The 12,500-nt window shown below is 40.1% G+C and overlaps 1 protein-coding gene across 4 annotated transcripts in view; it reads left to right on the top strand.

The window, feature by feature from the left end:
- The window catches only part of CalpC (calpain C), a 128,998-nt gene that overhangs the window by 80,206 nt on the left and 36,292 nt on the right, over positions 1–12,500 (top strand). The window lies entirely within an intron of this gene.

The following is a 12,500-nucleotide window of genomic DNA, read 5'->3' as shown; positions in this document are numbered from 1 at the left end:
AGTTATGATAGTAATAATAATTGTATCAATGATAATCGATTTATTGAGTTAATAATGATACAATGACAATGTACAATTTGAGCTAACTTTAGGACTAGACTAAATGCGTGTGTACGTGTGTGTTGTGTGTGTGTGTGTGTGTGTGTGTGTGTGTGTGTGTGTGTGTGTGTGTGTGTGTGTGTGTGTGTGTGTGTGTGTGTGTGTGTGTGTGTGTGTGTGTGTGACTGTGAGTATATCTACATACCTATAGTTTACATGGAATTACGCTCGTGAGGTCCTGTCTCTTATTCTCCAATGATACCTCGTTTTAAAGTCTTATGTTGCTCCAGAATGTGGCATGTCATCCAGGCTACTCCAGGAGCTTACGCCCGCGCGCGCGCGCCCGCGTGCGTGTGTGTGTGTGTGTGTGTGTGTGTGGATGGCTTAGTTTGTGTGTTTACTATAAAGATCTTTATGTGCTTACTGTATAATCTCCTTTGACTGTGTCGATGCCTGTATATCATTCTTTGATATTCCATACACGTTGTAAAGGGGCCAAGCCCTATGACAGTAAGTCTTTCCCCAAACTGAATAGAATTTTCATGTGTCATGATAGCAATCCCTCTCTCTCCTCTCTCCTCACTCCTCTCTCTCTCTCTCTCTCTCTCTCTCTCTCTCTCTCTCTCTCTCTCTCTCTCTCTCTCTCTCTCTCTCTCTCTCTCTCTCTCTCTCTTTCTTAACCTCGTGTTTAGAGAGACTAAAAGTATTAGTGTTTCTTAGTGATCACTTAAGAGTCACTAGTTTGCGTTAGTGATATTTATGTTAACCCCTTGTGCTACCAAAGTGGGGGAGCACGTGGATGAATAAAATCGCTTGGCGGCAGCCAGAATAAAAGGACATGTATCACCCTGTATGGAAGGGGCTAAGGTGACATTGTTCAAATATCAATTCAGTGTCTACTTTGGTCTAGTTCTGTTGTAGTTAACATGTTATTGCCTGACGTCAGAAAATAAAAGTATGAAGACAGGGTGTCTTCACACACTCAGATCATCTTATCTTTCCCGGAATATGAATCGACACATGCGTTCCCGTATTGAATGTATGTGTATGCAACGTTTACGTCGAAGAAGGAAGCTTCGCTGCATTGAAGGATAATGCCTTGTTTGCGTCGGCGTCGGAGGAGGAGGAGGAGACCACGGCGCCAACGTCCTTGTTTGTCGTTGTGGTCGAGGAAGCGTTCGTTGCTTGATCTCTGATTATTTGATCAAATTACTTTTGTGGCTTTAATCCCCGGGGACCAGGGAACCCTGAGGAAGTTACAGAAACCACCACGGGGGATATTGGATGAGCTTTGATGTGGCCCGCAAGTGGATGAGGCAACAGCACTGCATAAGGTCGGGAGTTCTTGACCAAATCCTTGGAGGGTCCATAGACAACTACGAGTAGATACTTGATGCAGGACTATTTCTTATATATATTTTCATTTATTTGTTTAATCATTAGTCTATTTTTCTATTTTACTTCATCTTATTTTATTTATCCAGGACGATAATCAACAGCGTCTTTATATGTTCTTTGATGAATACAAAATCTTTGTCAGACATTCTTCTTGCGTGGGCATTAAGGAGTTTGTTCAGCATTTGAAAGCTTGCCAATTATTTTGTCAAGGAAATTTGTTTTGTCAATAAAATTTCAAAAAAACAATACCCTTTATTTTACTCGCATGTCGTATATTTCTGTTAATGATGTTTACCTTAGTAATTTGAAGGAATTCTGAGATTTATTTATATTCAAGTCTATACTTCTCCCTTCAACTTCTTTACTGAAGAATTTTGCCAAGGAAGTTAATAAAATCGCCTGCCGGCAGAGAGAGTAAAATTTCTTTTTTTCTCTTCGTCCTTTTATTTTATTTATTTACCTATTTATTTTCTTTATGTTTTGTCTTTTCTTAGGCGATTTTCTTACTATATTACAATTCCCATTCCTGTCTTCTTTCCTTTCATTCTTCCTTACATTCTTTCATCCTTCTTTCCTTCTTCCCTTCATCTCTCCTTCTATTCCTTTCATTTTTCCATCTTCCCTTCATTCTTTCATTCTTTCTTTCCTTCCTTCCTTTCATCCGCCCTTCTTTTCTTTTCTTCCTTCCTTCATTCCTTCTTTCCTTCCTGTAACTATTATCACACTCACTCTTCTTTAATTATCTATGAACTCCCTTCTCATCCCCTTTCCCCTCTCCCTTCCCTCTCTCCCTTCCCCTCCTCACTTTCCCCCTTCCCCCTTCTCCCTCCCCCTTCCCCCTCCCCCTCCTCTCTTTCCCTCCATTTCCCCTCCCGCTCCCTTCCTCAATCTCCCTCTCCCTCCCATCTCTCCCCTTCCTTCCTTCCCCCACCCCCTCCTGAGGAACCTGTCGAAGTCGTTTGGAGTAAATTACTTCTTCTTGTTTTCATTTTCCTGTTTTCCTCTTCTTGTTTTCTTCTCGTTTTCTTCTCGTTTTCTTCTTCCCGTTTTCTTCTTCTTGTTTTCTTCTTCTTCTTCCTCGTTTTCTTCTTCTTCTTCTTCTTCTCGTTTTCTTCTTCTTCTTCTTCTTCTCGTTTTCTTCTTCTTCTTCTTCTTCTTCTTCTTCTTCTTCTTCTTCTTCTTCTTCTTCTTCTTCTTCTTCTTCTTCTTCTTCTTCTTCTTCTTCTTCTTCTTCTTCTTCTTTCTCTTGTTTTCTTTTCCTGCTCTTCTTCTTTTTCTTGTTTTCTTTTCCTCTTCTTTTTCTTCTCTCGTTTTCTTCTTCTTTTTCTTCTCGTTTTCTTTTTCTTCTCGTTCTCTTTTTCTTCCTCTCGTTTTCTTCTTCTTCTTCTTCTTCTTCTTCGTTTTCCTTTTCTTTTTTCCTCTTTTTCTTCCTCTTTTTCTTCTTCATCTTCTTCTTTGTCTTCTTTGTTTTCTTTTTCTTTTTTATTCTTTTCCTCCCTCTCTTTCTTTATCTTCGTCTTCCTCTTCTTCTTCGTCTTCTTCTTCTTCTTCTTCGTCTTCTTCTTCCTCAGACTTTCTCCCCCACTGGAACGTAACCTTCACCTCTCCCCTCGACCGGCAGTCTCTCACCTGAACACAACATTCTGCTGCTCCTGCTGCTGCGCCTGCTGCTATACCTGCTGGGGGGGGGGGCGAGGGTTCGAACAGTAGAAACCTTTTCAATCACTTGCCGACAGCCAAGGTAAAAGGGGAAAGAACCACTCGGTAGGTAAGGGGGCTAGGACGGAACTCGTGTGTGTGTGTGTACGCGTCAGATCAAGGTGAAATTTCACGGGGGATCGAATGCATACTTCATTAGTATTGTTATTGTTGTTATTGATATTATTATCATCATCATCATTGTTATTGTTATTATTGTCATTATTATCATTGTTGTTATTACCTTTATTGTTATTATTATTATTATTATTATTATCATTATTGTTATTATTATTATTATTATTATTATTACTATTATTATTATTATTATTATTATTATTATTATTATTATTATTATTATTATTATTATTATTATTATTATTATTATTATTATTATTATTATTATTATTATTATTATTATTATTATTATTGTTGTTTTTGTTCTTGTTATTTTTTAATTATTATTATTATCGCTATTCCTATTATTGCTATTATCATTATCATTACTGTGATTATTATTCTTGTTATTATTATAGCTATTACTGTCATCATCATCATCATCAATAATCATCATCATCATCATCATCATCATCATCATCATCATCATCATCATCATCATCATCATCATCATCATCATCATCATCATCATCATCATCATCATCATCATCACCACCACCACCACCACCACCACCATCATCATCACTATTATTATTACTATTACCTATATTATTAATAATGTTACTGCTGCTACTACTTTTACAATATCACTACTATCATTGTTACTATTACTACCGCATCTATCTCCATCATTACCACTACTATTAGTGGTATTTCTTAATTTCCACCACTCCCACCTCCTCTACCATTACCATCATTACCATCATTTCTACCATTATCACTACCACTACCACCGCCACCACTATCTCCACCGTTACCATCATTATAATTACTACCGCCAGTACTACTATCACTACCATTCTCACCATTACCATCACTACTACAACCACCACCACCACCTATACACCTCCCCCCCACCCCCTCCAGGGGCCAAGGATGATCAATATGAGTTTCTGCATTCCGAAGCGTCAATGTATAGGAGGAGGAGGAGGAGGAAGAAGAGGAGGAGGGGCTAGGGGAGGTATGGAGGGAAGGAGGAACGTAAGGGAAGGGAGTGCGCTGCATACGAGGAAGGGAGTAGTGGAGGAGGAAGAGGAGTATTTCTCTACTGTAACGGTACGTCCTTGGAATATATACATATACTGTATATGTGTGTGTGTGTGTGTGTGTGTGTGTGTGTGTGTGTGTGTGTGTGTATGTGTGTGTGTGTGTGTGTGTGTGTGTGTGTGCAGTTATTGACTTTGATCACATCATAATTTTATTTATGTGTATTTAATAAAACTTGGCTCAACAACAGCAAGTCACGGTCAAAAGCAATTGTCATTTCTCATACATGACATCTAACAACCATCCTGATTAATTTTTTTTCATTATCTCCTAGCGACAGTGTAAATATAAAGTTATAAATATTTGTTATAAGTTTTTTATAATTATTTCATTCAGGCCGATATCAGACGATTTTATTCAGCAAATATTTTTCGGGAGAACTCGAGCTATAAGGCCTATTTTCCCTTTACGTCGAATACAAAAACCAACCTTAACCTCAGACGTTTCGTCACGTTTCACTATGTACATGAACTTACCCGCTATTGTCGTGATATTTGTGATATCTTTGCGACGATACCCCACGAGCTTAAGACATGCCCATTGTGCATAAAGACAAACTGGCTGGAGGAAAGTTCCATGGGATTACTTTGAAATCCAGGATCTTTTTATGAAAATTTCTGAAAGACGAAGAAATGGAAATAGTCGTAGTATTTGTATATAATCTAATCTTATTATTTTAGTACATCTGACCAATAAAAATAATACTATCCGAAGCTAACCTACCCTAACCTTACCTAAGCAAATCTGATACAACCTAACCTAACCTAGCCTTGCTTAACCTAACCTAACCTTATCAAAATTAACCTTATCAAATCTAACCTAACCTAACCTAACCTAATTTAACCTCATCAAACCTAACCTAACCTAACCTAAACTCGCCTGCCCTTATCTCGGTTAACCTCACCTTGGTAAACCAAATCCGATGAAGCCAATAACAATTGAGATATTCCTTCACCTGTGTGTTGCGTAGCTCGTCTGTGCATTTCTTCGTCTCTCTCTCTCTACGTCTGAGGTGACCTTCCATACTCGAGGTAAAAACAAACGATCCGGTTCGTGAGAAGAGCGTGAGACTAAACGCACGCACGCGCGCGCACACACACAAACACACACACACACACACACACACACACACACACACACACACACACACACACACACACACACACACACACACACACACACACACACACACACACACACACACACACACGCACGCACACGCACAAGCACGCGCACACTCTACACGGATCGATTGTGTGGTGGTATCTCCCTCGACCGTTCATTCAATGATTCGAGTTCGAGTCCCGCGTGCATAAACTCACAGCATTGCCCATAAATCGAGCCATACATGAACTCTGAGCTCTCATCCGGGAAGGTAATGGTTGTTCATCACGATCGTGATGAATCACACAAACAAAAAAATGTACATTCTTACATTTAGGGTTCGTCTCTATCTCTTTCTGTTTGTGTGTGTGTGTGTGTGTGTGTGTGTGTGTGTGTGTGTGTGTGTGTGTGTGTGTGTGTGTGTGTGTGTGTGTGTGTGTGTGTTCGTGTGTTCGTGTGCGTGTCTGATGACGTATGTAAGTGTATTAATATGTAAGAATGTTTTTATGTGCATCCACAGCGTAGAATTGGAATTGCTGCAGTGCCCTCTTGCATGCGCAGAAGCTATATTAGAATTCATGCCCAACGGGTCCTTTCCCTGACCTCGGGGTGCCTAAGCATTGAGATAAGTTAACTTAAAATGATTTAACCCAACCTAATTTAACCTGCCCTGATTTAAACCTAACTTAACTTTCTGTGACATAATGTGGACCTTAACGTCAAATATTGCAAAAATGAACGAGTGAATAAATAAACGAAAAATAGATAACTAAATAAATTGACTAATTAATCTATTAATGACGTCACCTGAAGTGCAGCGGGAAGGGACCCGCGGGGAAAGATTTATTTTATTTATTTATTCTATTTATTTATGTAATTTTATTTCTATTCTATTTATCTATGTAATTTTATTTTATTTATTTATTTATTTATTTGTTTGTTTGTTTATTTATTCATTTATTATTTCATTTATTTAGTTATTTATTTGATTATGCATTTATGCATTTATTTATTTATGCATTGTCCCTACGTACTTGGACATCCTGGGGCAAGGGATCGACCCCGTGCCCACGCAGGTATGAGGCGTCCCCATACGGACCAGAGTCACGCAGTCTTCTCCGTTCTCTTCCCCTTCTTCTTCTTCGGAGTGATGACACTGTCCCCCGCGGGTGGAAGTGCTGGTTATTTCTGACGAAAGAGACACAGACGACAAACAACCCACCCTGGGGGAATGGATGGGGGGGATAATGGGGAAATGGATGGGGGGATAATGGTGGTGTGGGGGGGATTTCTTGTATCTAAAGGGAGAGGTTAGGTAACAAGCGAATAGCTTTCCAATTGGCCAACGGGGAAGGGGGGGGGGAATTAGGGTTAGGGAGGAGGGGGAAGAGGAGGTGGAGGAGGAGGAAGAGGAGGCTGGGAGGAGAAGGAAAAGGAAGAGGAGGAAGAGGGGAAGGAGGAGGAAAAGGAAGAGGAGGAAGAGGGGAAGGAGGAGGAAGAGGGGGAGGAGGAGGAATAGGAGGAGGAAGAAGAGTAAGAGGAGGAAGAGGGGAGGAGGAGGAGGAAGAGGAAGAAGAAGAAGAAGAGGAAGAGGAGGATGATAGAAGGAGGAGGAGGAGGAAGAGGAAGAGGAGAAAGAGGGGAGGAGGAGGAAAAGGAGGCATAGGAAGAAGAGGAAGAGGAGGAGGATGGAAGGAGGAGGAAGAATAGGAAGAAGAGCAAGAGGAGGAGGATGGAAGAGGAGTGATGCCATTGAATGGGGAATGGGGGGAGGGGGGAAGGCACAGTTGGGGGGGAGGGGGGAAGGCACCAGCGCTTCTGTCCTTTATAAACTTTCTTCTTTTAGAGTCCAAGATTAATCCCACAACCATAAAAGAAAAATTGCTGTGTGCCTCTGGTCCGTAGGGGGCGTTACTGAAGCCCCCCCCCCACTCCCAAGATATACTGGGTAGTCAGGAGACCCCTTGTTCGAACCCCGAGGGTGGGGTATTATTTTTGGTCGATATTTTTGTTTGGATCTGAACTGGTTGATGATGGTGGATGCACCTTACTGATGTAGTGGTTAGCGTCGAGGGTTGTTATACTAAATACCAAGTTCGCGCCTCGCTCATTCCATGATAGCTTTCATTATACTACAAGTCGTTAATGTTCCCCTTGAGCAAGGTAATAGTTTTATGGCGTGTGAAATGAAATTACTTATCAATCTTGATCTGGCTAGATGAAATCTGAATTCTCATCCAATAAGGCAATAGTTGTCGATCACGAGTCAAGCACGTGACTCAAAACCATGGGTCATTGCAACTCTGGGAAGTCAGTATATGGTGTAGGCTTTTTCATTTATTTATTTATTTATTTATTTATTTATCTTTATTTATCGTTTATTTATTTTTGTCAACAATATTAGCGCTTTTATCTTAGGGAACAATGTTCCACTGGAAAAGAATAGTAAATGAGAGATTTAAAGAAGGCAGTAGAAAGGGTTTTTAGTTAAAGGTAAAAGTGATCAGCATTTTCTTTTCGTAGAGACGAGTCTATAAACATAAAACAATGCTGCGTCACTCTAGTCCGTAAGGATCTTACTAAAATTCTCAATTTTTTATAGTCAGTACCTCATCTGGTGTGTGTGTGTGCAGTATGTATATATGTATGTTATCGCACGCGTGTTGGCTTACCTGATCGTGTGCACGTGCAAGGTCTCCTCAGAAGTGTAAATTCGCTTATATCATCTTAATGTGCACTAGATGCACACGCACCTACATACTAATCTGCATCTGCATTCAATGGTGATAGTACATTATGTACTTTTTGTAACATTTCATAACTAGACAAATAACAATCAAATTGTACATACATGTGCTTGTAGTATGTGCATATTTTTGTAAGTTTGCTTATGCGGTTATAAGTTTGCAGATATTTACTCTATTGGTCAAACTGAAATTCACACAGTAGGACGCGTTATGACGTCACACGGCCGTGGCGGACCTATCTACTAACTTTCTAGATTGTAGCGACGGTATTTCCTCTCCCATCTTACTTCTGTTATTAAACAAGCGACCAAGAATCCTTCTAGATGTTAGTCTACTAGTACCCTTAAGCACAGCTTAAAATTAAATCCCGTGCACTTGATATGAACGAATAATGATGTGCATTATTTTCTTTCATTCATAGTTGCAACTCACCATGCCATGATTATCAGCAGCTGATGCTTGCTTACCTCTCCCACTTATGTTCACTGTTATGTTTATATTAAGAAGTCACAATGATTTTCATTAAGCCTTGTCAGCTCGAAGATATGACCGTTATTTAAAATAGTTATGGAAAATAACGTCCGTGAGGCGCCTCGGACGTGACCCACCGAATTTCATTGCTACCTGTATGGCACTCTCTTCCGTAAGGAGGTCAGCAAGACTAAATGAATAAAAAACAAGGAGTTGCTTGCAGCCACATCTAATTTCCTCTTCGTAAAGACTTTGAAAATAATTGTTGGACTGTAACACAATCGTGGTGGGTAGCATATATATTATTGAAAGCAGCCTTGCAAACTAAAACTTAATAGGCTAACTGGCAACTTTGGCTCGGCGCGGGAATGCGACCTACACTTTCCCGCCAGGAATTAAGGAGCAGGCGTCGGGTTCGCTGTCGGTTGTGGGAGAGTATCTATTCTCCTTATAGAATGAACCAGGATGAATTTTTTCTGTCGTATGTCCTTGAACGCTAGTAGAAATAAAATTTTCTTGCGTAAGAGTACATTTTTAACAAAATTAATATATACTTCAAAGAGAACAATAATACAGATTCGTTTTCTTGATGAAGGCAACAGGATTGCGTCCATTTATTTAGGTCAGACATCAGAATTTAAAGTTAACTATGAGGAAAAGAAGACCAGCAAAAGGATTAGTTAGATTTTATAGTCTGCTCTAATGCGTTTCTCTTCAGTCATAACCTTAAGATGCCTAATATATATTTAAGTTTATATATTCATACAGTCTGCTAAGTTGGTTTATTTGTAATTTCTCGATATTTCCAAATTTTGCGCCGTGCTACCGCTATTTGTACTTCTCAGTGTGTGTGTGCGTGTGTATTTACCTACATGTATTACCTAGTTTGTATCTTACGGGGAAAGGAGCTATGCTCGTGAGAGCCCGTTTTTGTATCTCGCAGTATCTAGTTTGCTCTTAAATTCGTGTATAATTTTTGCACACACTACTGTTTTATCCAGTTTGTTCCAGACATCCACCACTCTGTGTGGAAACCATTCTTCTTCAGGTCTTTTCTATAACTATTCTTTTTGAGTTTCTTATCATGTCCCCTTGTATTTCTCTTATCCGAATTTAGTAAGTCCTCTCTATCGAGGACTTGTCTGTGTGTGTGTGTGTGTGTGTGTGTGTGTGTGTGTGTGTGTGTGTGTGTGTGTGTGTGTGTGTGTGTGTGTGTGTGTGTGTGTGTGTGTGTGTGTGAGTATGTGTGCACATGCCCACACTGATATACTGTCTGAACTTTTTTCTTTTATTAACGTTTATGGCCTAGTTCCAACGTTCAATGTTCCCAAACGTTTTAGACGAGAAAAAGAGAATGTGAGAGGAGGAGGAGGAGAAACAGAAACGGAATTTTTTCTTAGTAGGTCCCTTTCCCCTTTTATATATTTTTTTCCAGAATGTTTCAAAATAGTAGAATATAAAATAGAGTGAATGATGGTTATTTAATAAGTAAATAAAATCAAATAGAAATGAAAGAGAAGTTAAGCCGGAAATAAATTCGATGGTAAATTTCATACATTTGGCAACACACGCACGCACCCTTCACAAGAACGCTTCTTGTGCGATGGCGAGTAGGAGGAGGAGGAGGTGGAGGAGGAGGAAGAGGAGGAGGAAGATGTAGTAGGTAGTCGGAAGTTGAGGAAGAGAAAGCAGAGGTGTCGCTTCGTCAAGGAATTGGATGCCAAGAGGGAGGAAGAGGAGGAGGAGGAGGAGGGAAAGGCCAAGGAAGAGGAGGAGGAGGAGGAGGAAAAATGTGGATTAAGAGGAAAGCTTGTGGTGTCTTTAAAAGTGAAAGATAAAGAGAGAAGGATATCAGGGAGCAAAATCAATCAATTGTAATCGCCGTGAGGTTGATTTAAGTGAACACACACACACACACACACACACACACACACACACACACACACACACACACACACACACACACACACACACACGCCTACACACGCTTATGAGTGACGTCATGTCGCTTTCTGAAATCCCAGACCGTTTGAGAGCGACATGATGTCATGTCGACTCTAAGGGGTATTTCCAACAAATATAGACATTCTTTGTAATCTAAATACATTCTCAGCAAACATGGATATTCTTTGTATGGATTACATTCCGGTAGCCTTACATCGTGGTTTTGAAAGATGTATGAGGAAGATGCGTCACATAGTTCGGCTGAAGTGAAAGTTAGTGACCCTTATCTGGCAACTCCCAAAGTTGTGCCCGGCGAAATTAACCAATAAGTCTTTGCTGTCTTATACACATCTCACAATGGATTCCATTTCAACATATTGCGACATTTATCAAATTTCTCAAACTATTTTATCCTAATTTGGGGACAATGGGAAGGTAGACTGGGAATACGTGAGAAGTATTCATTAGTATTCACTGTTTTGCCCTGAGGTTGTGATAGGGGAAGGGTTTTTGTCTTGGCTGAATAAAATCGTCTGACGGCAACATGAATAATGATGGTAACCTGATGCGTCTATGGGCTCATGTTTAGCTTCATTCGGATTTTTTGTTTTTTAAACAATCATCATCATCATCATCATCATCATCATCATCATCATCATCATCATCATCATCATCATCATCATCATCATCATCATCATTAATTATTAATATTTCTCTGCCGATAACTCTGCTCTTCCCCATTCTGCCCTTGCTGGTAATGCTACTCTTCTTCCTCCATATTTTCCTTCTCTTCCTCTTCTGTCCTTCCTCTTCCTCCTCTTCCTCCTTCTCCTCTTCCTCCTTCTCCTCTTCCTCCTTCTCCTCTTGCTCTTCCTTCTCCTCTTCCTCCTCCTTCTGTTCTTTCCCCCTCTTCCTTCTCGTCTTCCTCCTCTTTCCTCTCCTCTTCCTTCTTATCTCCCTTTTCTTCCTTCTCCCTCTACTCCTCCTTCTCCTCTTCCTACACCTCCTCCTCTTCTCCCACCTCCTTTTCCTCCATCTTTCTCCTCTTCCTCTTCTTCTTCCTCTTCCTCCTCTTCTTCCACCTCCTCTTCCTCCACCTCTTCCTCTTCCTCTTCCTCTTCCTCCTCCTCGTCCTCCTCCTCCTCTTCCTCCTCTTCCTTTTCCTCCTCCTCGTCCTCGTCCTCCTCCTCTTCTTCCTCCTCTTCTGCTCACGTTTCTCACGCTGACAGGATTTTCAACATCGCGTCCCCCTCCCGTCACCCCCCCCCCCGTCAACCTCCACCTCCTCTTCCCGTATGGTTCGCCCACTTACCCTCCTACTTTCTACCAAATCACTTTCTTTTCCTCTCTCTCTTGCTTTTTGTATATTCATCCCCCAAAATGTGATATGGCTTCGTTATGTAGATGATATTCTGTGTATTTGACCTGAAAATCTTGATGTGAAGCATTTCCTTCTAAAATAAAATGATTGTTTTATTAATTAAGTTTACCTTAGAGGTTGAACAAGATAATAGAGTACCATTCTAGGGCCAAGAGCTAGAAGGGGTAATGAAAAAAATGCATTTTTTTTTCAGAGTAACCTACCACCGATCTGGATTTATCAATTCATTTATTTGTTTATATTTCTTATTTAATTATCTGCTATTTATTACTATTTTATTTATTTACTGTTTTTTTTTCTATCAGTGTTACAAAGCCCACTGTACATTAAGGACGCCAAAGCAGCTATGCTTATTTTAAAAGCACCAAAGCTAAGAATCCAATAGAAAAAAAATTATGTAAAAGAGATACACGTATCTTTTAAACCCTTGTATTTGTACAACATTGTCTGTTTGGTTACGGAACAAATTTAAAATGCGTTTTTTTTTTTTTTTC

This window comes from Oratosquilla oratoria, chromosome 4 (assembly GCF_046742065.1).
Source record: "Oratosquilla oratoria isolate Oo_2021 chromosome 4, ASM4674206v1, whole genome shotgun sequence".
Classification (NCBI taxonomy): domain Eukaryota; kingdom Metazoa; phylum Arthropoda; class Malacostraca; order Stomatopoda; family Squillidae; genus Oratosquilla; species Oratosquilla oratoria.
Note: the sequence above shows the minus strand (reverse complement) of the source record. Positions and strands in the feature narration are given on the sequence as shown.